At 44.9% G+C, this 23,356-nt stretch overlaps 19 non-coding genes and 34 pseudogenes across 19 annotated transcripts; all 53 read left to right on the top strand.

Moving 5' to 3' along the window:
• The first annotated feature begins 604 nt into the window (after nt 1-604).
• On the top strand, nt 605-723 carry LOC136729171 (uncharacterized; annotated as a pseudogene).
• A 215-nt stretch (nt 724-938) lies between these two features.
• On the top strand, nt 939-1,057 carry LOC136729730 (uncharacterized; annotated as a pseudogene).
• Nucleotides 1,058-1,268: 211 nt separating this feature from the next.
• Nucleotides 1,269-1,387, top strand: LOC136729673 (uncharacterized; annotated as a pseudogene).
• Nucleotides 1,388-1,603: 216 nt separating this feature from the next.
• LOC136729305 (5S ribosomal RNA) lies at nt 1,604-1,722 on the top strand. The gene has a single exon (XR_010808914.1). It is a non-coding gene; the product is annotated as a 5S ribosomal RNA (ribosomal RNA).
• Nucleotides 1,723-1,932: 210 nt separating this feature from the next.
• LOC136729023 (uncharacterized) lies at nt 1,933-2,051 on the top strand (annotated as a pseudogene).
• A 224-nt stretch (nt 2,052-2,275) lies between these two features.
• Nucleotides 2,276-2,394, top strand: LOC136729458 (uncharacterized; annotated as a pseudogene).
• A 209-nt stretch (nt 2,395-2,603) lies between these two features.
• LOC136729435 (uncharacterized) lies at nt 2,604-2,722 on the top strand (annotated as a pseudogene).
• Nucleotides 2,723-2,932: 210 nt separating this feature from the next.
• Nucleotides 2,933-3,051, top strand: LOC136729022 (uncharacterized; annotated as a pseudogene).
• A 224-nt stretch (nt 3,052-3,275) lies between these two features.
• On the top strand, nt 3,276-3,394 carry LOC136729460 (uncharacterized; annotated as a pseudogene).
• A 220-nt stretch (nt 3,395-3,614) lies between these two features.
• On the top strand, nt 3,615-3,733 carry LOC136729246 (5S ribosomal RNA). The gene has a single exon (XR_010808861.1). It is a non-coding gene; the product is annotated as a 5S ribosomal RNA (ribosomal RNA).
• Nucleotides 3,734-3,948: 215 nt separating this feature from the next.
• On the top strand, nt 3,949-4,067 carry LOC136729507 (uncharacterized; annotated as a pseudogene).
• Nucleotides 4,068-4,282: 215 nt separating this feature from the next.
• On the top strand, nt 4,283-4,401 carry LOC136729228 (uncharacterized; annotated as a pseudogene).
• A 221-nt stretch (nt 4,402-4,622) lies between these two features.
• Nucleotides 4,623-4,741, top strand: LOC136728788 (5S ribosomal RNA). The gene has a single exon (XR_010808816.1). It is a non-coding gene; the product is annotated as a 5S ribosomal RNA (ribosomal RNA).
• A 225-nt stretch (nt 4,742-4,966) lies between these two features.
• Nucleotides 4,967-5,085, top strand: LOC136729261 (5S ribosomal RNA). The gene has a single exon (XR_010808874.1). It is a non-coding gene; the product is annotated as a 5S ribosomal RNA (ribosomal RNA).
• Nucleotides 5,086-5,305: 220 nt separating this feature from the next.
• LOC136728798 (uncharacterized) lies at nt 5,306-5,424 on the top strand (annotated as a pseudogene).
• A 210-nt stretch (nt 5,425-5,634) lies between these two features.
• Nucleotides 5,635-5,753, top strand: LOC136728903 (uncharacterized; annotated as a pseudogene).
• Nucleotides 5,754-5,977: 224 nt separating this feature from the next.
• On the top strand, nt 5,978-6,096 carry LOC136728895 (uncharacterized; annotated as a pseudogene).
• A 211-nt stretch (nt 6,097-6,307) lies between these two features.
• On the top strand, nt 6,308-6,426 carry LOC136729411 (5S ribosomal RNA). The gene has a single exon (XR_010809010.1). It is a non-coding gene; the product is annotated as a 5S ribosomal RNA (ribosomal RNA).
• Nucleotides 6,427-6,636: 210 nt separating this feature from the next.
• LOC136728941 (uncharacterized) lies at nt 6,637-6,755 on the top strand (annotated as a pseudogene).
• Nucleotides 6,756-6,970: 215 nt separating this feature from the next.
• Nucleotides 6,971-7,089, top strand: LOC136728936 (uncharacterized; annotated as a pseudogene).
• Nucleotides 7,090-7,299: 210 nt separating this feature from the next.
• On the top strand, nt 7,300-7,418 carry LOC136729338 (5S ribosomal RNA). The gene has a single exon (XR_010808944.1). It is a non-coding gene; the product is annotated as a 5S ribosomal RNA (ribosomal RNA).
• A 210-nt stretch (nt 7,419-7,628) lies between these two features.
• LOC136728978 (uncharacterized) lies at nt 7,629-7,747 on the top strand (annotated as a pseudogene).
• Nucleotides 7,748-7,956: 209 nt separating this feature from the next.
• LOC136728797 (uncharacterized) lies at nt 7,957-8,075 on the top strand (annotated as a pseudogene).
• Nucleotides 8,076-8,285: 210 nt separating this feature from the next.
• Nucleotides 8,286-8,404, top strand: LOC136728902 (uncharacterized; annotated as a pseudogene).
• Nucleotides 8,405-8,628: 224 nt separating this feature from the next.
• Nucleotides 8,629-8,747, top strand: LOC136728894 (uncharacterized; annotated as a pseudogene).
• Nucleotides 8,748-8,958: 211 nt separating this feature from the next.
• Nucleotides 8,959-9,077, top strand: LOC136729410 (5S ribosomal RNA). Its single transcript, XR_010809009.1, has one exon. It is a non-coding gene; the product is annotated as a 5S ribosomal RNA (ribosomal RNA).
• A 209-nt stretch (nt 9,078-9,286) lies between these two features.
• On the top strand, nt 9,287-9,405 carry LOC136729344 (5S ribosomal RNA). The gene has a single exon (XR_010808950.1). It is a non-coding gene; the product is annotated as a 5S ribosomal RNA (ribosomal RNA).
• Nucleotides 9,406-9,626: 221 nt separating this feature from the next.
• On the top strand, nt 9,627-9,745 carry LOC136729374 (5S ribosomal RNA). Its single transcript, XR_010808977.1, has one exon. It is a non-coding gene; the product is annotated as a 5S ribosomal RNA (ribosomal RNA).
• A 216-nt stretch (nt 9,746-9,961) lies between these two features.
• LOC136729041 (uncharacterized) lies at nt 9,962-10,080 on the top strand (annotated as a pseudogene).
• A 224-nt stretch (nt 10,081-10,304) lies between these two features.
• On the top strand, nt 10,305-10,423 carry LOC136729361 (5S ribosomal RNA). The gene has a single exon (XR_010808965.1). It is a non-coding gene; the product is annotated as a 5S ribosomal RNA (ribosomal RNA).
• Nucleotides 10,424-10,644: 221 nt separating this feature from the next.
• LOC136729245 (5S ribosomal RNA) lies at nt 10,645-10,763 on the top strand. The gene has a single exon (XR_010808860.1). It is a non-coding gene; the product is annotated as a 5S ribosomal RNA (ribosomal RNA).
• A 209-nt stretch (nt 10,764-10,972) lies between these two features.
• LOC136728881 (uncharacterized) lies at nt 10,973-11,091 on the top strand (annotated as a pseudogene).
• A 213-nt stretch (nt 11,092-11,304) lies between these two features.
• Nucleotides 11,305-11,423, top strand: LOC136729244 (5S ribosomal RNA). The gene has a single exon (XR_010808859.1). It is a non-coding gene; the product is annotated as a 5S ribosomal RNA (ribosomal RNA).
• Nucleotides 11,424-11,643: 220 nt separating this feature from the next.
• LOC136729515 (uncharacterized) lies at nt 11,644-11,762 on the top strand (annotated as a pseudogene).
• Nucleotides 11,763-11,982: 220 nt separating this feature from the next.
• Nucleotides 11,983-12,101, top strand: LOC136729243 (5S ribosomal RNA). The gene has a single exon (XR_010808858.1). It is a non-coding gene; the product is annotated as a 5S ribosomal RNA (ribosomal RNA).
• A 210-nt stretch (nt 12,102-12,311) lies between these two features.
• Nucleotides 12,312-12,430, top strand: LOC136728892 (uncharacterized; annotated as a pseudogene).
• A 224-nt stretch (nt 12,431-12,654) lies between these two features.
• Nucleotides 12,655-12,773, top strand: LOC136728879 (uncharacterized; annotated as a pseudogene).
• Nucleotides 12,774-12,987: 214 nt separating this feature from the next.
• Nucleotides 12,988-13,106, top strand: LOC136729600 (uncharacterized; annotated as a pseudogene).
• A 220-nt stretch (nt 13,107-13,326) lies between these two features.
• LOC136729308 (5S ribosomal RNA) lies at nt 13,327-13,445 on the top strand. Its single transcript, XR_010808917.1, has one exon. It is a non-coding gene; the product is annotated as a 5S ribosomal RNA (ribosomal RNA).
• A 210-nt stretch (nt 13,446-13,655) lies between these two features.
• LOC136728891 (uncharacterized) lies at nt 13,656-13,774 on the top strand (annotated as a pseudogene).
• Nucleotides 13,775-13,998: 224 nt separating this feature from the next.
• On the top strand, nt 13,999-14,117 carry LOC136729360 (5S ribosomal RNA). Its single transcript, XR_010808964.1, has one exon. It is a non-coding gene; the product is annotated as a 5S ribosomal RNA (ribosomal RNA).
• A 221-nt stretch (nt 14,118-14,338) lies between these two features.
• Nucleotides 14,339-14,457, top strand: LOC136729236 (5S ribosomal RNA). Its single transcript, XR_010808857.1, has one exon. It is a non-coding gene; the product is annotated as a 5S ribosomal RNA (ribosomal RNA).
• A 209-nt stretch (nt 14,458-14,666) lies between these two features.
• LOC136728878 (uncharacterized) lies at nt 14,667-14,785 on the top strand (annotated as a pseudogene).
• A 214-nt stretch (nt 14,786-14,999) lies between these two features.
• Nucleotides 15,000-15,118, top strand: LOC136729464 (uncharacterized; annotated as a pseudogene).
• A 220-nt stretch (nt 15,119-15,338) lies between these two features.
• LOC136729391 (5S ribosomal RNA) lies at nt 15,339-15,457 on the top strand. Its single transcript, XR_010808992.1, has one exon. It is a non-coding gene; the product is annotated as a 5S ribosomal RNA (ribosomal RNA).
• A 215-nt stretch (nt 15,458-15,672) lies between these two features.
• LOC136728890 (uncharacterized) lies at nt 15,673-15,791 on the top strand (annotated as a pseudogene).
• A 224-nt stretch (nt 15,792-16,015) lies between these two features.
• Nucleotides 16,016-16,134, top strand: LOC136729421 (5S ribosomal RNA). The gene has a single exon (XR_010809019.1). It is a non-coding gene; the product is annotated as a 5S ribosomal RNA (ribosomal RNA).
• Nucleotides 16,135-16,352: 218 nt separating this feature from the next.
• LOC136729224 (5S ribosomal RNA) lies at nt 16,353-16,471 on the top strand. The gene has a single exon (XR_010808856.1). It is a non-coding gene; the product is annotated as a 5S ribosomal RNA (ribosomal RNA).
• A 210-nt stretch (nt 16,472-16,681) lies between these two features.
• Nucleotides 16,682-16,800, top strand: LOC136728877 (uncharacterized; annotated as a pseudogene).
• A 212-nt stretch (nt 16,801-17,012) lies between these two features.
• LOC136729080 (uncharacterized) lies at nt 17,013-17,131 on the top strand (annotated as a pseudogene).
• A 216-nt stretch (nt 17,132-17,347) lies between these two features.
• LOC136729749 (uncharacterized) lies at nt 17,348-17,466 on the top strand (annotated as a pseudogene).
• Nucleotides 17,467-17,681: 215 nt separating this feature from the next.
• Nucleotides 17,682-17,800, top strand: LOC136729103 (uncharacterized; annotated as a pseudogene).
• Nucleotides 17,801-18,013: 213 nt separating this feature from the next.
• Nucleotides 18,014-18,132, top strand: LOC136729079 (uncharacterized; annotated as a pseudogene).
• The last annotated feature ends 5,224 nt before the right edge of the window (nt 18,133-23,356 follow it).

Below are 23,356 nucleotides of genomic sequence, written 5' to 3'. Positions count from 1 at the left end.
AGCATTGTTTCTGACCATGTCCATCCCTTTTTGACCACCATGTACCCATCCTCTGATGGCTACTTCCAGCAGGATAATGCACCATGTCACAAAGGTCGAATCATTTCAAATTGGTTTCTTGAACATGACAATGAGTTCACTGTACTAAACTGGCCCCCACAGTCACCAGATCTCAACCCAATAGAGCATCTTTGGGATGTGGTGGAACGGGAGCTTCGTGCCCTGGATGTGCATCCCACAAATCTCCATCAACTGCAAGATGCTATCCTATCAATATGGGCCAACATTTCTAAAGAATGCTTTCAGCACCTTGTTGAATCAATGCCATGTAGAATTAAAGCAGTTCTGAAGGCGAAAGAGGGTCAAACACAGTATTAGTATGGTGTTCCTAATAATCCTTTAGGTGAGTTCATCGTAGCTCTTAATACTCTCTTTCTGTCTGGAGGAGATATAATTGAAGTATTGTACACGTACCCGGCTACTTTCAACACCCATTGCTGCACTGATATTTTTCCCTCCATTTTTCTTTATCCATTTTTTTTTTGCTGGAAGTTCCGTCAATACCCGTCAGCCTTTAAGAGACATCATGCAGCCAGGCCTCTTGGCTTGCGGCCACACCGTCCTGAACGCGCCCAATCTCATCAGATCTCGGAAGCTAAACGGGGCAAGGGTTCGTCAGTACTTGGATGGGTGACCTCCTGGAGATATCAGGTGCTGCAAGTTATTTCGTCTCCTGGGTAACTTTATCGTAGCTCTAAATACTCTCTTTCTGTCTGGAGGAGATATAATTGAAGAATTGTACACATACCCGGCTACTTTCAACACCCTTTGCTGCACTGATATTTTTCCCTCCATTTTTCTTTTTTCTTTTTTATTTTGCTGGAAGTTCCGTCAATAACCTCCAGCCTTTAAGAGACATCATGCAGCCAGGCCTCTTGGCTTGAGGCCACACCGGCCTGAACGCGTCCGATCTCGTCAGATCTCGGAAGCTAAACGGGGCAGGGCCTGGTCAGTACTTTGATGGGAGACCTCCTGGAAATACCAGGTGCTGCTAGCTTTTTCGTCTCCTGGGTAACTTCATCGTAGCTCTTAATACTCTCTTTCAGTCTGCAGGAGATATAATTGAAGAATTGTACATGTACCCGGCTACTTTCAACACCCTTTGCTGCACTGATATTTTTCCATCCATTTTTCTTTTTTTTTTTTTTGCTGGAAGTTCCGTCAATACCCGCCAACCTTTAAGAGACATCATGCAGCCAGGCATCTCGGCTTGCGGCCACACCATCCTGAACGCGCCCGATCTCGTCAGATCTCGGAAGCTAAACGGGGCAGGACCTGGTCAGTACATGAATGTGAGACCTCCTGGAAATACCTGGTGCTGCAAGCTTTTACGTCTCCTGGGTAACTTTATCGTAGCTCTTAATACTCTCTATCTGTCTGGAGGAGATATAATTGAAGTATTGTACACGTACCCAGCTACTGTCAACACCATTTGCTGCACTGATATTTTTCCATCCATTTTTCTTTTTTTTTTTTTTTTTTTGCTGGAAGTTCCGTCAATACCCGCCAACCTTTAAGAGACATCATGCAGCCAGGCCTCTTGGCTTGCGGCCACACCGTCCTGAATGCGCCCGATCTCGTCAGATCTCGGAAGCTAAATGGGGCAGGGCCTGGTCAGTACTTGGATGGGAGACCTCCTAGAAATACCAGGTGCTGCAAGCTTTTTACGTCTCCTGGGTAACTTCATCGTAGCTCTTAATACTCTCTTTCTGTCTCCAGGAGATATAATTGAAGAATTGTACACGTACCCGGCTACTTTCAACACCCTTTGCTGCACTGGTATATTTCCCTCTATTTTTCTTTTTTTTTTTTGGTGGCAGTTCCGTCAATACCCGCCAGCCTTTAAGAGACATCATGCAGCCAGGCATCTCGGCTTGCGGCCACACCATCCTGAACGCGCCCGATCTCGTCAGATCTCGGAAGCTAAACGGGGCAGGACCTGGTCAGTACATGAAAGTGAGACCTCCTGGAAATACCTAGTGCTGCAAGCTTTTACGTCTCCTGGGTAACTTTATCGTAGCTCTCAATACTCTCTCTCTGTCTGGAGGAGATATAATTGAAGTATTGTACACGTATCCAGCTACTGTCAACACCCTTTGCTGCACTGATATTTTTCCATCCATTTTTCTTTTTTCTTTTTTTCTTTTTTTTTTTTGCTGGAAGTTCCGTCAATACCCGCCAACCTTTAAGAGACATCATGCAGCCAGGCCTTTCGGCTTGTGGCCACACCGTCCTGAATGCGCCCGATCTCGTCAGATCTCGGAAGCTAAACGGGGCAGGGCCTTGTCAGTACTTGGATGGGAGACCTCCTAGAAATACCAGGTGCTGCAAGCTTTTTACGTCTCCTGGGTAACTTCATCGTAGCTCTTAATACTCTCTTTCTGTCTCCAGGAGATATAATTGAAGAATTGTACACGTACCCGGCTACTTTCAACACCCTTTGCTGCACTGGTATATTTCCCTCTATTTTTCTTTTTTTTTTTGCTGGAAGTTCCGTCAATACCCGTCAACCTTTAAGAGACATCATGCAGCCAGGCCTCTTGGCTTGCGGCCACACCGTCCTGAATTCGCCCGATCTCGTCAGATCTCGGAAGCTAAACGGGGCAGGGCCTGCTCAGTACTTGGATGGGAGACCTCCTAGAAATACCAGGTGCTGCAAGCTTTTTACGTCTCCTGGGTAACTTCATCGTAGCTCTTAATACTCTCTTTCTGTCTCCAGGAGATATAATTGAAGAATTGTACACGTACCCGGCTACTTTCAACACCCTTTGCTGCACTGGTATATTTCCCTCTATTTTTCTTTTTTTTTTTTGGTGGCAGTTCCGTCAATACCCGCCAGCCTTTAAGAGACATCATGCAGCCAGGCATCTCGGCTTGCGGCCACACCATCCTGAACGCGCCCGATCTCGTCAGATCTCGGAAGCTAAACGGGGCAGGACCTGGTCAGTACATGAAAGTGAGACCTCCTGGAAATACCTAGTGCTGCAAGCTTTTACGTCTCCTGGGTAACTTTATCGTAGCTCTCAATCCTCTCTCTCTGTCTGGAGGAGATATAATTGAAGTATTGTACACGTATCCAGCTACTGTCAACACCCTTTGCTGCACTGATATTTTTCCATCCATTTTTCTTTTTTCTTTTTTTCTTTTTTTTTTTTGCTGGAAGTTCCGTCAATACCCGCCAACCTTTAAGAGACATCATGCAGCCAGGCCTTTCGGCTTGTGGCCACACCGTCCTGAATGCGCCCGATCTCGTAAGATCTCGGAAGCTAAACGGGGCAGGACCTGGTCAGTACTTGGATGGGAGACCTCCTGGAAATACCTGGTGCTGCAAGATTTTACGTCTCCTGGGTAACTTTATCGTAGCTCTTAGTTCTTTCTTTCTGTCTGGAGGAGATATAATTGAAGAATTGTACACGTACCCAGCAACTGTCAACACCCTTTGCTGCACTGATATTTTTCCATCCATTTTTCTTTTTTTTTTTTTTTTTTTTTTTTCTGGAAGTTCTGTCAATACCCGCCAACCTTTAAGAGACATCATGCAGCCAGGCCTTTCGGCTTGTGGCCACACCGTCCTGAATGCGCCCGATCTCGTCAGATCTCGGAAGCTAAACGGGGCAGGGCCTGGTCAGTACTTGGATGGGAGACCTCCTAGAAATACCAGGTGCTGCAAGCTTTTACGTCTCCTGGGTAACTTTATCGTAGCTCTCAATACTCTCTCTCTGTCTGGAGGAGATATATTTGAAGAATTGTACACGTACCCGGCTACTTTCAACACCCTTTCCTGCACTGATATTTTTCCATCCATTTTTCTTTTTTTTTTTTTTTTTTGCTGGAAATTCCGTCAATACACGCCAGCCTTTAAGAGACATCATGCAGCCAGACATCTCGGCTTGCGGCCACACCGTCCTGAACGCGCCCGATCTCGTCAGATCTCGGAAGCTAAACGGGGCAGGACCTGGTCAGTACTTGAATGTGAGACCTCCTGGAAATACCTGGTGCTGCAAGCTTTTACGTCTCCTGGGTAACTTTATCGTAGCTCTTAATACTCTCTATCTGTCTGGAGGAGATATAATTGAAGAATTGTACACGTACCCGGCTACCTTCAACACGCTTTGCTGCACTGATATTTTTCCCTCCATTTTTCTTTTTTCTTTTGTTTCTTGCTGGAAGTTCCATCAATACCCTCCAGCCTTTAAGAGACATCATGCAGCCAGGCCTCTTGGCTTGAGGCCACACCGTCCTGAAGACGCAAGATCTCGTCAGATCTCGGAAGAAAAACTGGGCAGGGCCTGGTCAGTAATTGGATGGTTGACCTCCTGGAAATACCAGGTGCTGAAAGCTTTTTACATCTCCTGGGTAACTTCAGCGTAGCTCTTAATACTCTCATTCAGTCTGGAGGAGATATAATTGAAGAATTGTACATGTACCCGGCTACTTTCAACACCCTGTCCTGCACTGATATTTTTCCCTCCATTTTACTATTTATTTATTTTTTATTTTTTGCTGGAAGTTCCGTCAATACCCGCCAGCCTTTAAGAGACATCATGCAGCCAGGCCTCTTGGCTTGCGGCCACACCGTCCTGAACACGCCCGATCTCATCAGATCTCGGAAGCTAAGCGGGGCAGGGCCTGGTCAGTACTTGGATGGGTGACCTCCTGGAAATACCAGGTGCTGCAAGCTTTTTACGTCTCCTGGGTAACTTCATCATAGCTCTTAATACTCTCTCTCTGTCTGGTGGTGATATAATTGAAGTATTGTACACGTATCCAGCTACTGTCAACACCCTTTGCTGCACTGATATTTTTCCATCCATTTTTCTTTTTTATTTTTTTATTTTTATTTTTTGCTGGAAGTTCCGTCAATACCCGCCAACCTTTAAGAGACATCATGCAGCCAGGCCTTTCGGCTTGTGGCCACACCGTCCTGAACGCGCCCGATCTCGTCAGATCTCGGAAGCTAAACGGGGCAGGGCCTGGTCAGTACTTGGATGGGAGACCTCCTAGAAATACCAGGTGCTGCAAGCTTTTTACGTCTCCTGGGTAACTTCATCGTAGCTCTTAATACTCTCTTTCTGTCTCCAGGAGATATAATTGAAGAATTGTACACGTACCCGGCTACTTTCAACACCCTTTCCTGCACTGATATTTTTCCCTCCATTTTTCTATTTTTTTTTTTTTTTTTTTTGCTGGAAGTTCCGTCAATACCCGCCAACCTTTAAGAGACATCATGCAGCCAGGCCTTTCGGCTTGTGGCCACACCGTCCTGAATGCGCCCGATCGCGTAAGATCTCGGAAGCTGAACGGGGCAGGGTCTGGTCAGTACTTGGATGGGAGACCTCCTAGAAATACCAGGTGCTGCAAGCTTTTTACGTCTCCTGGGTAACTTCATCGTAGCTCTTAATACTCTCTTTCTGTCTCCAGGAGATATAATTGAAGAATTGTACACGTACCCGGCTACTTTCAACACCCTTTGCTGCACTGGTATATTTCCCTCTATTTTTCTTTTTTTTTTTTGCTGGAAGTTCCGTCAATACCCGCCAGCCTTTAAGAGACATCATGCAGCCAGGCATCTCGGCTTGCGGCCACACCATCCTGAACGCTCCCGATCTCGTCAGATCTCGGAAGCTAAACGGGGCAGGACCTGGTCAGTACATGAATGTGAGACCTCCTGGAAATACCTAGTGCTGCAAGCTTTTACGTGTCCTGGGTAACTTTATCGTATCTCTTAATACTCTCTCTCTGTCTGGAGGAGATATAATTGAAGTATTGTACACGTATCCAGCTACTGTCAACACCCTTTGCTGCACTGATATTTTTCCATCCATTTTTCTTTTTTCTTTTTTTCTTTTTCTTTTTTGCTGGAAGTTCCGTCAATACCCGCCAACCTTTAAGAGACATCATGCAGCCAGGCCTTTCGGCTTGTGGCCACACCGTCCTGAATGCGCCCGATCTCGTCAGATCTCGGAAGCTAAACGGGGCAGGACCTGGTCAGTACTTGGACGGTAGACCTCCTTTAAATACCAGGTGCTGTAAGCTTTTACGTGTCCTGGGTAACTTTATCGTAGCTCTTAATTCTCTCTTTCTGTCTGCAGGAGATTTAATTGAAGAATTGTACACGTACCCAGCTACTGTCAACACCCTTTGCTGCACTGATATTTTTCCATCCATTTTTCTTTTTTTTTTTTTTGCTGGAAGTTCCGTCAATACCCGCCAACCTTTAAGAGACATCATGCAGCCAGGCCTTTCGGCTTGTGGACACACCGTCCTGAATGCGCCCGATCTCGTCAGATCTCGGAAGCTAAACGGGGCAGGGCCTGGTCAGTACTTGGATGGGAGACCTCCTAGAAATACCAGGTGCTGCAAGCTTTTTACGTCTCCTGGGTGACTTCATCGTAGCTCTTAATACTCTCTTTCTGTCTCCAGGAGATATAATTGAAGAATTGTACACGTACCCGGCTACTTTCAACACCCTTTGCTGCACTGGTATATTTCCCTCTATTTTTCTTTTTTTTTTTTGCTGGAAGTTCCGTCAATACCCGCCAGCCTTTAAGAGACATCATGCAGCCAGGCATCTCGGCTTGCGGTCACACCATCCTGAACGCGCCCGATCTCGTCAGATCTCGGAAGCTAAACGGGGCAGGACCTGGTCAGTACATGAATGTGAGACCTCCTGGAAATACCTAGTGCTGCAAGCTTTTACGTCTCCTGGGTAACTTTATCGTAGCTCTTAATACTCTCTCTCTGTCTGGAGGAGATTTAATTGAAGAATTGTACACCTACTAGGCTACTTTCAACACCCTTTGCTGCACTGATATTTTTCCCTCCATTTTTCTTTTTATTTTATTTTTTTGCTGGAAGTTCCGTCAATATCCGCCAGCCTTTAAGAGACATCATGCAGCCAGGCTTCTTGGCTTGTAGTCACACCGTCCTGAATGCGCCCGATCATATCAGATTTCGGAAGCTAAACGGGGCAGGGCCTGGTCAGTACATGGATGTGTGACCTCCTGGAAATACCAGGTGCTGCAAGCTTTTTACGTCTCCTGTGTAACTTCATCGTAGCTCTTAATACTCTCTTTCTGTCTCCAGGAGATATAATTGAAGAATTGTACACGTACCCGGCTACTTTCAACACCCTTTGCTGCACTGGTATATTTCCCTTTATTTTTCTTTTTTTTTTTTGCTGGCAGTTCCGTCAATACCCGCCAGCCTTTAAGAGACATCATGCAGCCAGGCATCTCGGCTTGCGGCCACACCATCCTGAACGCGCCCGATCTTGTCAGATCTCGGAAGCTAAACGGGGCAGGGCCTGGTCAGTACTTGGATGGGAGACCTCCTAGAAATACCAGGTGCTGCAAGCTTTTTACGTCTCCTGGGTAACTTCATCGTAGCTCTTAATACTCTCTTTCTGTCTCCAGGAGATATAATTGAAGAATTGTACACGTACCCGGCTACTTTCAACACCCTTTGCTGCACTGGAATATTTCCCTCTATTTTTCTTTATTTTTTTTGCTGGCAGTTCCGTCAATACCCGCCAGCCTTTAAGAGACATCATGCAGCCAGGCATCTCGGCTTGCGGCCACACCATCCTGAACGTGCCCGATCTCGTCAGATCTCGGAAGCTAAACGGGGCAGGACCTGGTCAGTACATGAATGTGAGACCTCCTGGAAGTACCTGGTGCTGCTAGCTTTTACCTCTCCTGGGTAACTTTATCGTAGCTCTTAATACTCTCTATCTGTCTGGAGGAGATATAATTGAAGTATTGTACACGTACCCAGCTACTGTCAACACCCTTTGCTGCACTGATATTTTTCCATCCATTTTTCTTTTTTTTTTTTGCTGGAAGTTCCGTCAATACCCGCCAACCTTTAAGAGACATCATGCAGCCAGGCCTTTCGGCTTGTGGCCACACCGTCCTGAATGCGCCCGATCGCGTAAGATCTCGGAAGCTGAACGGGGCAGGGTCTGGTCAGTACTTGGATGGGAGACCTCCTAGAAATACCAGGTGCTGCAAGCTTTTTACGTCTCCTGGGTAACTTCATCGTAGCTCTTAATACTCTCTTTCTGTCTCCAGGAGATATAATTGAAGAATTGTACACGTACCCGGCTACTTTCAACACCCTTTGCTGCACTGGTATATTTCCCTCTATTTTTCTTTTTTTTTTTTGCTGGAAGTTCCGTCAATACCCGCCAGCCTTTAAGAGACATCATGCAGCCAGGCATCTCGGCTTGCGGCCACACCATCCTGAACGCTCCCGATCTCGTCAGATCTCGGAAGCTAAACGGGGCAGGACCTGGTCAGTACATGAATGTGAGACCTCCTGGAAATACCTAGTGCTGCAAGCTTTTACGTGTCCTGGGTAACTTTATCGTATCTCTTAATACTCTCTCTCTGTCTGGAGGAGATATAATTGAAGTATTGTACACGTATCCAGCTACTGTCAACACCCTTTGCTGCACTGATATTTTTCCATCCATTTTTCTTTTTTCTTTTTTTCTTTTTCTTTTTTGCTGGAAGTTCCGTCAATACCCGCCAACCTTTAAGAGACATCATGCAGCCAGGCCTTTCGGCTTGTGGCCACACCGTCCTGAATGCGCCCGATCTCGTCAGATCTCGGAAGCTAAACGGGGCAGGACCTGGTCAGTACTTGGACGGTAGACCTCCTTTAAATACCAGGTGCTGTAAGCTTTTACGTGTCCTGGGTAACTTTATCGTAGCTCTTAATTCTCTCTTTCTGTCTGCAGGAGATTTAATTGAAGAATTGTACACGTACCCAGCTACTGTCAACACCCTTTGCTGCACTGATATTTTTCCATCCATTTTTCTTTTTTTTTTTTTTGCTGGAAGTTCCGTCAATACCCGCCAACCTTTAAGAGACATCATGCAGCCAGGCCTTTCGGCTTGTGGACACACCGTCCTGAATGCGCCCGATCTCGTCAGATCTCGGAAGCTAAACGGGGCAGGGCCTGGTCAGTACTTGGATGGGAGACCTCCTAGAAATACCAGGTGCTGCAAGCTTTTTACGTCTCCTGGGTGACTTCATCGTAGCTCTTAATACTCTCTTTCTGTCTCCAGGAGATATAATTGAAGAATTGTACACGTACCCGGCTACTTTCAACACCCTTTGCTGCACTGGTATATTTCCTCTATTTTTCTTTTTTTTTTTTGCTGGAAGTTCCGTCAATACCCGCCAACCTTTAAGGGACATCATGCAGCCAGGCCTCTCGGCTTGCGGCCACACCGTCCTGAACGCGCCCGATCGCGTAAGATCTCGGAAGCTAAACGGGGCAGGACCTGGTCAGTACTTGGATGGGAGACCTCCTGGAAATACCTGGTGCTGCAAGCTTTTACGTGTCCTGGGTAACTTTATCGTAGCTCTTAATTCTCTCTTTCTGTCTGCAGGAGATTTAATTGAAGAATTGTACACGTACCCAGCTACTGTCAACACCCTTTGCTGCACTGATATTTTTCCATCCATTTTTCTTTTTTTTTTTTTTTTTTTTTTTTGCTGGAAGTTCCGTCAATACCCGCCAACCTTTAAGAGACATCATTCAGCCAGGCCTCTCGGCTTGCGGCCACACCGTCCTGAATGCGCCCAATCTCGTCAGATCTCGGAAGCTAAACGGGGCAGGGCCTGGTCAGTACTTGGATGGGAGACCTCCTAGAAATACCAGGTGCTGCAAGCCTTTTACGTCTCCTGGGTAACTTCATCGTAGCTCTTAATACTCTCTTTCTGTCTCCAGGAGATATAATTGAAGAATTGTACACGTACTAGGCTACTTTCAACACCCTTTGCTGCACTGATATTTTTCCCTCCATTTTTCTTTTTATTTTATTTTTTTGCTGGAAGTTCCGTCAATATCCGCCAGCCTTTAAGAGACATCATGCAGCCAGGCCTCTTGGCTTGTAGTCACACCGTCCTGAATGCGCCCGATCATATCAGATTTCGGAAGCTAAACGGGGCAGGGCCTGGTCAGTACATGAATGTGAGACCTCCTGGAAATACCAGGTGCTGCAAGCTTTTACGTCTCCTGGGTAACTTTATCGTAGCTCTTAATACTCTCTCTCTGTCTGGAGGAGATATAATTGAAGTATTGTACACGTATCCAGCTACTGTCAACACCCTTTGCTGCACTGATATTTTTCCATCCATTTTTCTTTTTTATTTTTTTATTTTTATTTTTTGCTGGAAGTTCCGTCAATACCCGCCATCCTTTAAGAGACATCATGCAGCCAGGCCTTTCGGCTTGTGGCCACACCGTCCTGAATGCGCCCGATCTCGTCAGATCTCGGAAGCTAAACGGGGCAGGGCCTGGTCAGTACTTGGATGGTAGACCTCCTAGAAATACCAGGTGCTGCAAGCTTTTTACGTCTCCTGGGTAACTTCATCGTAGCTCTTAATACTCTCTTTCTGTCTCCAGGAGATATAATTGAAGAATTGTACATGTACCCGGCTACTTTCAACACCCTTTCCTGCACTGATATTTTTCCCTCCATTTTTCTATTTTTTTTTTTTATTTTTTTTGCTGGAAGTTCCGTCAATACCCGCCAACCTTTAAGAGACATCATGCAGCCAGGCCTTTCGGCTTGTGGCCACACCGTCCTGAATGCGCCCGATCTCGTCAGATCTCGGAAGCTAAACGGGGCAGGGCCTGGTCAGTACTTGGATGGGAGACCTCCTAGAAATACCAGGTGCTGCAAGCTTTTTACGTCTCCTGGGTAACTTCATCGTAGCTCTTAATACTCTCTTTCTGTCTCCAGGAGATATAATTGAAGAATTGTACACGTACCCGGCTACTTTCAACACCCTTTGCTGCACTGGTATATTTCCCTCTATTTTTCTTTTTTTTTTTGCTGGCAGTTCCATCAATATCCGCCAGCCTTTAAGAGACATCATGCAGCCAGGCATCTCGGCTTGCGGCCACACCATCCTGAACGCGCCCGATCTCGTCAGATCTCGGAAGCTAAACGGGGCAGGACCTGGTCAGTACATGAATGTGAGACCTCCTGGAAGTACCTGGTGCTGCTAGCTTTTACGTCTCCTGGGTAACTTTATCGTAGCTCTTAATACTCTCTATCTGTCTGGAGGAGATATAATTGAAGTATTGTACACGTACCCAGCTACTGTCAACACCCTTTGCTGCACTGATATTTTTCCATCCATTTTTCTTTTTTTTTTTTTTTTGCTGGAAGTTCCGTCAATACCCGCCAACCTTTAAGAGACATCATGCAGCCAGGCCTTTCGGCTTGTGGCCACACCGTCCTGAATGCGCCCGATCTCGTCAGATCTCGGAAGCTAAACGGGGCAGGGCCTGGTCAGTACTTGGATGGGAGACCTCCTAGAAATACCAGGTGCTGCAAGCTGTTTACGTCTCCTGGGTAACTTCATCGTAGCTCTTAATACTCTCTTTCTGTCTGCAGGAGATATAATTGAAGAATTGTACACGTACCCAGCTACTTTCAACACCCTTTCCTGCACAGATATTTTTCCCTCCATTTTTCTATTTTTTTTTTTTTTTTTTTTGCTGGAAATTCCGTCAATACCCGCCAACCTTTAAGAGTCATCATTCAGCCAGGTCTCTCGGCTTGCGGCCACACCGTCCTGAATGCGCCCAATCTCGTCAGATTTCGGAAGCTAAACGGGGCAGGGCCTGGTCAGTACTTGGATGGGAGACCTCCTAGAAATACCAGGTGCTGCAAGCCTTTTACGTCTCCTGGGTAACTTCATCGTAGCTCTTAATACTCTCTTTCTGTCTCCAGGAGATATAATTGAAGAATTGTACACGTACCCGGCTACTTTCAACACCCTTTCCTGCACTGATATTTTTCCCTCCATTTTTCTATTTTTTTTTTTTTTTTTTTTGCTGGAAGTTCCGTCAATACCCGCCAACCTTTAAGAGACATCATGCAGCCAGGCCTTTCGGCTTGTGGCCACACCGTCCTGAATGCGCCCGATCTCGTCAGATCTCGGAAGCTAAACGGGGCAGGGCCTGGTCAGTACTTGGATGGGAGACCTCCTAGAAATACCAGGTGCTGCAAGCTTTTTACGTCTCCTGGGTAACTTCATCGTAGCTCTTAATACTCTCTTTCTGTCTCCAGGAGATATAATTGAAGAATTGTACACGTACCCGGCTACTTTCAACACCCTTTGCTGCACTGGTATATTTCCCTCTATTTTTCTTTTTTTTTTTTGCTGGCAGTTCCGTCAATACCCGCCAGCCTTTAAGAGACATCATGCAGCCAGGCATCTCGGCTTGCGGCCACACCATCCTGAACGCGCCCGATCTCGTCAGATCTCGGAAGCTAAACGGGGCAGGACCTGGTCAGTACATGAATGTGAGACCTCCTGGAAATACCTAGTGCTGCAAGCTTTTACGTCTCCTGGGTAACTTTATCGTAGCTCTTAATACTCTCTCTCTGTCTGGAGGAGATATAATTGAAGTATTGTACACGTATCCAGCTACTGTCAACACCCTTTGCTGCACTGATATTTTTCCATCCATTTTTCTTTTTTATTTTTTTATTTTTATTTTTTGCTGGAAGTTCCGTCAATACCCGCCATCCTTTAAGAGACATCATGCAGCCAGGCATCTCGGCTTGCGGCCACACCATCCTGAACGCGCCCGATCTCGTCAGATCTCGGAAGCTAAACGGGGCAGGACCTGGTCAGTACATGAATGTGAGACCTCCTGGAAGTACCTGGTGCTGCTAGCTTTTACGTCTCCTGGGTAACTTTATCGTAGCTCTTAATACTCTCTATCTGTCTGGAGGAGATATAATTGAAGTATTGTACACGTACCCAGCTACTGTCAACACCCTTTGCTGCACTGATATTTTTCCATCCATTTTTCTTTTTTTTTTTTTTTTTGCTGGAAGTTCCGTCAATACCCGCCAACCTTTAAGAGACATCATGCAGCCAGGCCTTTCGGCTTGTGGCCACACCGTCCTGAATGCGCCCGATCTCGTCAGATTTTGGAAGGTAAACGGGGCAGGGCCTGGTCAGTACTTGGATGGGAGACCTCCTAGAAATACCAGGTGCTGCAAGCCTTTTACGTCTCCTGGGTAACTTCATCGTAGCTCTTAATACTCTCTTTCTGTCTCCAGGAGATATAATTGAAGAATTGTACACGTACCCGGCTACTTTCAACACCCTTTCCTGCACTGATATTTTTCCCTCCATTTTTCTATTTTTTTTTTTTTTTTTTTTGCTGGAAGTTCCGTCAATACCCGCCAACCTTTAAGAGACATCATGCAGCCAGGCCTTTCGGCTTGTGGCCACACCGTCCTGAATGCGCCCGATCTCGTCAGATCTCGGAAGCTAAACGGGGCAGGGCCTGGTCAGTAATTGGATGGGAGACCTCCTAGAAATACCAGGTGCTGCAAGCTTTTTACGTCTCCTGGGTAACTTCATCGTAGCTCTTAATACTCTCTTTCTGTCTCCAGGAGATATAATTGAAGAATTGTACACGTACCCGGCTACTTTCAACACCCTTTGCTGCACTGGTATATTTCCCTCTATTTTTCTTTTTTTTTTTTGCTGGCAGTTCCGTCAATACCCGCCAGCCTTTAAGAGACATCATGCAGCCAGGCATCTCGGCTTGCGGCCACACCATCCTGAACGCGCCCGATCTCGTCAGATCTCGGAAGCTAAACGGGGCAGGACCTGGTCAGTACATGAATGTGAGACCTCCTGGAAATACCTAGTGCTGCAAGCTTTTACGTCTCCTGGGTAACTTTATCGTAGCTCTTAATACTCTCTCTCTGTCTGGAGGAGATATAATTGAAGTATTGTACACGTATCCAGCTACTGTCAACACCCTTTGCTGCACTGATATTTTTCCATCCATTTTTCTTTTTTATTTTTTTATTTTTATTTTTTGCTGGAAGTTCCGTCAATACCCGCCATCCTTTAAGAGACATCATGCAGCCAGGCCTTTCGGCTTGTGGCCACACCGTCCTGAATGCGCCCGATCTCGTCAGATCTCGGAAGCTAAACGGGGCAGGGCCTGGTCAGTACTTGGATGGTAGACCTCCTAGAAATACCAGGTGCTGCAAGCTTTTTACGTCTCCTGGGTAACTTCATCGTAGCTCTTAATACTCTCTTTCTGTCTCCAGGAGATATAATTGAAGAATTGTACACGTACCCGGCTACTTTCAACACCCTTTCCTGCACTGATATTTTTCCCTCCATTTTTCTATTTTTTTTTTTTTTTTTTTTTGCTGGAAGTTCTGTCAATACCCGCCAACCTTTAAGAGACATCATGCAGCCAGGCCTTTCGGCTTGTGGCCACACCGTCCTGAATGCGCCCGATCTCGTCAGATCTCGGAAGCTAAACGGGGCAGGGCCTGGTCAGTACTTGGATGGGAGACCTCCTAGAAATACCAGGTGCTGCAAGCTTTTTACGTCTCCTGGGTAACTTCATCGTAGCTCTTAATACTCTCTTTCTGTCTCCAGGAGATATAATTGAAGAATTGTACACGTACCCGGCTACTTTCAACACCCTTTGCTGCACTGGTATATTTCCCTCTATTTTTCTTTTTTTTTTTGCTGGCAGTTCCGTCAATACCCGCCAGCCTTTAAGAGACATCATGCAGCCAGGCATCTCGGCTTGCGGCCACACCATCCTGAACGCGCCCGATCTCGTCAGATCTCGGAAGCTAAACGGGGCAGGACCTGGTCAGTACATGAATGTGAGACCTCCTGGAAGTACCTGGTGCTGCTAGCTTTTACGTCTCCTGGGTAACTTTATCGTAGCTCTTAATACTCTCTATCTGTCTGGAGGAGATATAATTGAAGTATTGTACACGTACCCAGCTACTGTCAACACCCTTTGCTGCACTGATATTTTTCCATCCATTTTTCTTTTTTTTTTTTTTTTTGCTGGAAGTTCCGTCAATACCCGCCAACCTTTAAGAGACATCATGCAGCCAGGCCTTTTGGCTTGCGGCCACACCGTCCTGAACGCGCCCGATCGCGTAAGATCTCGGAAGCTAAACGGGGCAGGACCTGGTCAGTACTTGGATGGGAGACCTCCTGGAAATACTTGGTGCTGCAAGCTTTTACGTGTCCTGGGTAACTTTATCGTAGCTCTTAATTCTCTCTTTCTGTCTGCAGGAGATTTAATTGAAGAATTGTACACGTACCCAGCTACTGTCAACACCCTTTGCTGCACTGATATTTTTCCATCCATTTTTCTTTTTTTTTTTTTTTTTTTTTTTGCTGGAAGTTCCGTCAATACCCGCCAACCTTTAAGAGACATCATTCAGCCAGGCCTCTCGGCTTGCGGCCACACCGTCCTGAATGCGCCCAATCTCGTCAGATCTCGGAAGCTAAACGGGGCAGGGCCTGGTCAGTACTTGGATGGGAGACCTCCTAGAAATACCTGGTGCTGCAAGCTTTTACGTCTTCTGGGTAACTTTATCGTAGCTCTTAATTCTCTCTTTCTGTCTGGAGGAGATATAATTGAAGAATTGTACACGTACCCGGCTACTTTCAACACCCTTTGCTGCACTGATATTTTTCCCTCCATTTTTCTTTTTTTTTTTTTTTTTTGCTGGAAGTTCCGTCAATACCCGCCAGCCTTTAAGAGACATCATGCAGCCAGGCATCTCGGCTTGCGGCCACACCATCCTGAACGCGCCCGATCTCGTCAGATCTCGGAAGCTAAACGGGGCAGGACCTGGTCAGTACATGAATGTGAGACCTCCTGGAAATACCTAGTGCTGCAAGCTTTTACGTCTCCTGGGTAACTTTATCGTAGCTCTTAATACTCTCTCTCTGTCTGGAGGAGATATACTTGAAGTATTGTACACGTATCCAGCTACTGTCAACACCCTTTGCTGCACTGATATTTTTCCATCCATTTTTCTTTTTTCTTTTTTTATTTTTATTTTTTGATGGAAGTCCCGTCAATACCCGCCAACCTTTAAGAGACATCATGCAGCCAGGCCTTTCGGCTTGTGGCCACACCGTCTTGAATGCGCCCGATCTCGTCAGATCTCGGAAGCTAAACGGGGCAGGGCCTGGTCAGTACTTGGATGGTAGACCTCCTAGAAATACCAGGTGCTGCAAGCTTTTACGTCTCCTGGGTAACTTCATCGTAGCTCTTAATACTCTCTTTCTGTCTCCAGGAGATATAATTGAAGAATTGTACACGTACCCGGCTACTTTCAACACCCTTTCCTGCACTGATATTTTTCCCTCCATTTTTCTATTTTTTTTTTTTTTTTTTTGCTGGAAGTTCCGTCAATACCCGCCAACCTTTAAGAGACATCATGCAGCCAGGCCTTTCGGCTTGTGGCCACACCGTCCTGAATGCGCCCGATCTCGTCAGATCTCGGAAGCTAAACGGGGCAGGGCCTGGTCAGTACTTGGATGGGAGACCTCCTAGAAATACCAGGTGCTGCAAGCTTTTTACGTCTCCTGGGTAACTTCATCGTAGCTCTTAATACTCTCTTTCTGTCTCCAGGAGATATAATTGAAGAATTGTACACGTACCCGGCTACTTTCAACACCCTTTGCTGCACTGGTATATTTCCCTCTATTTTTCTTTTTTTTTTTTGCTGGCAGTTCCGTCAATACCCGCCAGCCTTTAAGAGACATCATGCAGCCAGGCATCTCGGCTTGCGGCCACACCATCCTGAACGCGCCCGATCTCGTCAGATCTCGGAAGCTAAACGGGGCAGGACCTGGTCAGTACATGAATGTGAGACCTCCTGGAAGTACCTGGTGCTGCTAGCTTTTACGTCTCCTGGGTAACTTTATCGTAGCTCTTAATACTCTCTATCTGTCTGGAGGAGATATAATTGAAGTATTGTACACGTACCTGGCTACTTTCAACATCCTTTGCTGCACTGATATTTTTCCCTCCGTTTTTCTTTTTTTTTTTTTTTGCTGGAAGTTCCGTCAATACCCGCCAACCATTAAGAGACATCATGCAACCAGGCCTCTCGGCTTGTGTCCACACCGTCCTGAACGCGCTCGATCTCGTCAGATCGCGTAAGCTGAACGGGGCAGGTCCTGGTCAGTACTTGGATGGGTGACCTCCTGGAAATACCAGGTGCTGCAAGCTTTATACGTCTCTTGGGTAACTTCATCGTAGCTCGTAATACTCTCTTTCAGTCTGGAGGAGATATAATTGAAGAATTGTACACATACCCGGCTACTTTCAACACCCTTTGCTGCACTGATATTTTTTCCTCCATTTTTCTTTTTTCTTTTTTTTTTTGCCGGAAGTTCCGTCAATACCCTCCAGCCTTTAAGAGACATCATGCAGCCAGGCTGCTTGGCTTGCGGCCACACCGTCCTGAACGCGGTCGATCTCATCAGATCTCGGAAGCTAAACGGTGCAGGGCCTCGTCAGTACTTGGATGGGTGACCTCCTGGAAATACCAGGTGCTGCAAGCTTTTTCGTCTCCTGGGTAACTTCATCGTTGCTTTTAATACTCTATTTCTGTCTGGAGGAGATATAATTGAAGAATTGTACACGTACCCGGCTACTTTCAACACCCTTTGCTGCACTGATATTTTTCCCGCCATTTTTATTTTTATTTTTTCTTTTTTCTGGAAGTTCCATCAATATCCGCCAGCCTTTAAGAGACATCATGCAACCAGGCATCTCGGCTTGCGGACACACAGACCTGAACGCGCCCGATCTCATCAGATCTCGGAAGCTAAACGGGGCAGGACCTGGTCAGTACTTGAATGTGAGACCTCCTAGAAAAACCTGGTGCTGCAAGCTTTTTACGTCTCCTGGGTAACTATATCGTAGCTCTTAATACTCTCTTTCTGTCTGGAGGAGATATAATTGAAGTATTGTACACGTACCTGGCTACTTTCAACATCCTTTGCTGCACTGATATTTTTCCCTCCGTTTTTCTTTTTTTTTTTTTTTGCTGGAAGTTCCGTCAATACCCGCCAACCATTAAGAGACATCATGCAGCCAGGCCTCTCGGCTTGTGTCCACACCGTCCTGAACGCGCTCGATCTCGTCAGATCGCGTAAGCTGAACGGGGCAGGTCCTGGTCAGTACTTGGATGGGTGACCTCCTGGAAATACCAGGTGCTGCAAGCTTTATACGTCTCTTGGGTAACTTCATCGTAGCTCGTAATACTCTCTTTCAGTCTGGAGGAGATATAATTGAAGTATTGTACACTTTGTCTTAGGGACAGTCTGGCTAGCAGTGACTGAGTGGTTGACAGACGACAAGCATCGGAATGTACGTGCTCTGTGATGTCATAGCAGTCAGCTGAGAGAGGCTCGTGATGTCATCGCTGAGCTGTCTGTCTGTCTGTCTGTCTGTCTCTCTCTCTCTCTTTCTCTCTCTCTCTCTCTCTCTCTCTCTTCCTCTCAATTCAATTCATTTGTATTGTCAAAGCAATTGGACATACATACATACATATATATATATATATATATATACATACATATATACATCTATACATGCTAGAAAGTCATTACAATGTTATCTTAAAGGCTAACTAAGCAGAACATATATCATTATAGAACAGAGTTCATAGGTCAACACATGGTTTTAGGGAACAGGCACGTAGGTCATACCGTTTGACAATGTCTCCAAGGTTCTCATCGTAAATAACAAACAGAAATCAAACTATCTTCTGGGCTGACCTTCTAGCTTGACCGTATCTTTCTTAAGTATACAAGAGAGAAAAACAGGTGTAAGAAAATAATTTCTAATTTTCCTTCTACACATATATACATACATACATACATATGTAGCGTTATGTTGGGTGTATTTTGATAAGAGCATTTGGGCTCTGAGCTGAAGCACTGATCTAAAGAAGACCTCTCCCCCCCCAAAGTTATCAGATTTCCTTAGCTCATCAGCTTGGAACTGGTTTGCATCAAAGTGACAGTTTTGGGGAGGATGGCACCGAGAAGAGGCCAAATAGTTTGGAATTCTGCTATGAGATGTCTGGAGAAAGGGGCCTGTAGGTGATAAAAACTCTTTGAAGTGGATGAGAGCCGAAATCCCGACATAGAGCTACGAACCCAGGCCAACCGGCATTTCCAAAAGATGGCATGGATTGACATCAGTCATAAATAAAGCCTCCCTCCAATAGGACACTTGGGGCTGAAACCGAAATCCAATCTCAAGAACTCAGGGACCAATCACCTACTGATCTGACAGACTATAAGGAACAGCGGACAGTCTTTCTCTCTCTCTCTCTCTCACCTGAACCAGAATCTCGCTGCCACAGCTCAACCTGTAGCTCTGTTGCCAGAACCGGAATCAGAAACCAACCAAGTCTTTGCCGGCAACAGAAGAGTTAAACTGGGAGAAGGAGATTGAGCGAAGAATTATTTTAAAGGACTTTATTAAATAAATAACTTCACAGACCCACCTGATCAGTGGAGTTTTACAGCTGGACAATTGACTAAGTCGACTGAATACGAAAGTGTCAGTCACTTAAATAGCTATTTGAGTCTTAAGAAACTTGACCCTTGGAATAAACAGGGCCCTGCTTTCCTCAAAGACTTTGTCTTCAAGTAACTACGGTGGAACCCTGCTTACAAAGAAGATTTTGTGCACTACCTTGGAGCCTTCAAACCAGTGGAAAATCTGTTTGGAAAAGACTCTACATTCGCGAAACCCCAACTTCCAGGTGCATCGACTGAGTGGAAGTTCTTGGACAAAGCCGAACCGGACTGCCTTTGTTCCAAACCACACGGACCTCGTGCCGTGTGCTGTTATCTGAGCCCGAAGCCAGAGAGGCCTCTCTGCGATGAAGTTCACATAAGTTTAACAGTTTGGAGTTCATGATTCATGACATTTGAGAAATCAATTAGAAATGTTAATCTGTGATTCATAACTCTAGAATGTGTAATATCATTTAGTTTTCTTAAATATAAATGTGTGTTGCATTCAACTGTTTTGTTGATAATTTTAGAAATAAAATCTGACAACGCCGAGAAATATCTTCTCATTCCTGTTTAACTGTTTAGTCTGAAATTGACACAAGTTAATAGACACCAGATTATAGGTGGCCCTGCCTATCCTTAATCATTGAATAATAATCAGTTAAGGGAAATTGTGGTAACAAGTAATGATAGGATCTTTCTCTCCACCTAAACGTTAATGAGACTGATATATATATAACGAGAAGTTACCTGACATAAATACTAACCTGCGTAGTTATTGAATGTCTGACTAACAATACTAATGAGAGACTCACCTTCGTCTTACTAACCGGTATTGTAGTCAATGTGTTTATAACCTTTTTTGTTTAATGATTTGTGTGTTATCATATGCGATCCCATGGTCTTTGATTTGGTCACGGAAGTGATTTGTCTTTGATTTGTTGATCTAGAGTTGAATTTTAATTAGTTTTTCCCTTTTGTATAATTAGTGTAGTGCTACATTTAGTCTTTGTTTTTGAATAAATTTGACAATTTATATCTTTGGAATTGGTGTCTGCATCCAATTATTACAGAAAATGAGTTCTACAAGATTCCAGGATTCGTGATAAGGTGATACTATAAATTCACTTCTTTAATTGAATTTTATAAGTGTACCTTACGCTACACCTTTGACCACCACGTCTTCCTCCTCCCACTGCTTGACCTCTATTGTGACCTGGATCACCTGCCGGCTCCATGTTATCGCTGTGTTGTTGAGGTGGATAGCACGCATTTCACTCGATACTCGTACCACAATGTGAAATCAATCATCAATAACCAGTTGGCAGTATTGGAAAAGCAATTACAAGGGCCTGCATACATACAGTAATGTCAAATCTGATGTGGAAGAACAATTCCTTTATCCCTCTGTTCTCCACCAGGGTTGTGCTGATCGCCTCGATTGGCAAGTTTGCAGTGTGAGGAGTGGATCCATGTCGTCGTTCCTAGGCACTTCACAGCTGTGTGGGTGGTCAGGAGCACCTGGTAGGGCCCTGTCCACCTGGGCTGTTGGGAGGACTTTCTCTTGTGTGCTTTGATATACACAGTCATCTTGCTGGAAGGGGTGGTAAACCTGCTGGGATGGTTCAGTCTGGGCGGCTTTCATCTGTGAATGGACAGCTTCGAAAGCACGTGTTAGTCCCATACAAAGAGACAACATAGCATCATCCATCAAGTGGATGTCCATTTCCCTTACAGACAATGGAGGAGTGATGGAGAGTCTCATAAGTCATCCCATAATAATCTCACACGGAGAAAGACCTGTTTTTCTCAATTTGCTGACGATTTCATTGTCATTAGGACTATAGGAAGGGGATCTGGACGTTTGAGTCCTGTTTGTTTGCATATATTAGACAGCTTATTCTTTAATATCCCATTTTGTTTCTCCACTGCTCCAGCTGACTGAGCCTGATGGGGCAGTGAAAATGTTGTTTACCTCGCAGGGCTTTGCATAGTTCCTGCACTATTGTCCCAGTGAAGTGAGTGTTCCTATCACTGGAAATTTCCCTGGAATGCGAAATCTACATATAACATCCCTTAACTGTATTTTTGCTACTTTTACTACTTCAGCCTTCCTACGGGATAGGCTTCAACCCATTTAGAACACCTATATATTATTACAAGTATATATTCATATCCACAACATTTAAGCTTTTGAACACAATCTATTTGCATATTGCAGGATTATGAGCTTGACAAATGTGGCAAGTTCTACAATATTGCTAAGCTGTTACTATAAAACCTGGGGCAAACCAATTTAAAAGACTGATGCACACATCCCCCCTTTGCCCGTGTGGCCAACACCATGCGCCACATGGGCAAACCAGGGAAAGAGTGCCTGTGAGGCAACCAATGCATTAGCAAATGTTTGAGCTCTCTTATGGAAGGTGCAGTGGCCAGTTGCAATTTCCTGGAGCTTTTACAGTGCATCTCAAATTAAATTTCATCCAGCCCCAGGTCATAAAAGTCAAACCCTAGTTACGACATACATAACACATACATTTTGTTGCTTCAAAGAGAATACAAAAGTCAGCAAAACATTCTTTTTTACAAATTCAGTTTGTAAACTGTATTGTACATATATTTGTTGCGTTTTGATTTATAAACATTATACATTGTACAAATCTTAAGTGAAGGGCAATGGACTGATTCTGACTTCATGGCTGTCATTCTATTCATTTGAATAATGTGACATCTCCACTAATAGTACATTATAAATTAAACTATCAATAGAAGAATATGTGCTACTGCGGACGTCATCTGAGCAGTTTCACAATATATTGTAGATTCCTATAATCTGGAAAACCTTTAATTATAGTATTTTAACTTATTTCTCCACTGAGTCAAGCATCACTTCAGCGTAGTGGACCTCAGCATTGGTCTGTTCAAGTTGCTGTGAGGCTGTCTTTAAAGCCGCGCCCTCGGCCTACTGTGTCTCAACAAGAACACCAGCATCTTCTCCATATGGGTCAGACATCGGTTCCTTCAGGACACGATTCATAATATGCATATCTGCCATGTGGAATAAATCAGTCTGAAGACACAATGTGTGGTTCACACAACATCAGAGATCGTCCTTATAAAAGGCATCTCTATCACATTAGTTGACATTCGCACAATCTATAAGGTTTCTAGTAAAGGGACAATTCAAAATAATAATAATCTTGATTCCAATTTATCTCATTTATCAAATTATTTCAGTACAGCACTCAGCTGTCGTCAGCAGCATCATATCTCCTGTGTTTATTGAATCAGCTTTACTTCCTAGTGTAGATACTCTTTTTGTGTGGAGTTGTCAAAGTTTCAAAACAATGTGCTTATCTTTGTCCTTTTATCTAACTTAAATACCTGAGAACATTACAATAACTATTACAGCAGCTCCTTCAACACCATAGTTAATAGTAGTTGGGTAAATGATGGCAGTTATTAATCTTTGTTTCTCAATTCATTTTTTACCAATAAACCATAATTTGAAATTATTTCCATACTCCTATTATTCCTATTTTCATTATTATTAGTTTTATGCGGTTGTCATCTAGTATGTGATGTATTCGTCTGTATCAACATCAATATTATTATCATTATTAATACAAGCAGTGTAAATTACCATTCATTACACTCTTGCTCTGTTTGTAATAAGTTATGAACCCTTACACGTACTTACAGTCTCTGCCTTGTCTCTGACTTCTCTCTCTCTCTCTCTCTCTCTCTCTCTCTCTCTCTCTCTCTCTCTCTCTCTCTCTCATCTCAGGCTGCTTGTCTGCTCAGGCGAACAGGGGGAGCAGAGGAGCACATACGGCCCTTGCCCCCTGCCCCCCTCTTCCTAATTGATAGGGTATTTCTGTTTGTGAAAGGACTATTTCCAAACAGTTTTATA

This window comes from Amia ocellicauda, unplaced genomic scaffold (genome assembly GCF_036373705.1).
Source record: "Amia ocellicauda isolate fAmiCal2 unplaced genomic scaffold, fAmiCal2.hap1 HAP1_SCAFFOLD_30, whole genome shotgun sequence".
Classification (NCBI taxonomy): Eukaryota; Metazoa; Chordata; class Actinopteri; order Amiiformes; family Amiidae; genus Amia; species Amia ocellicauda.
This window is presented reverse-complemented; position numbering and strand designations above follow the sequence as displayed.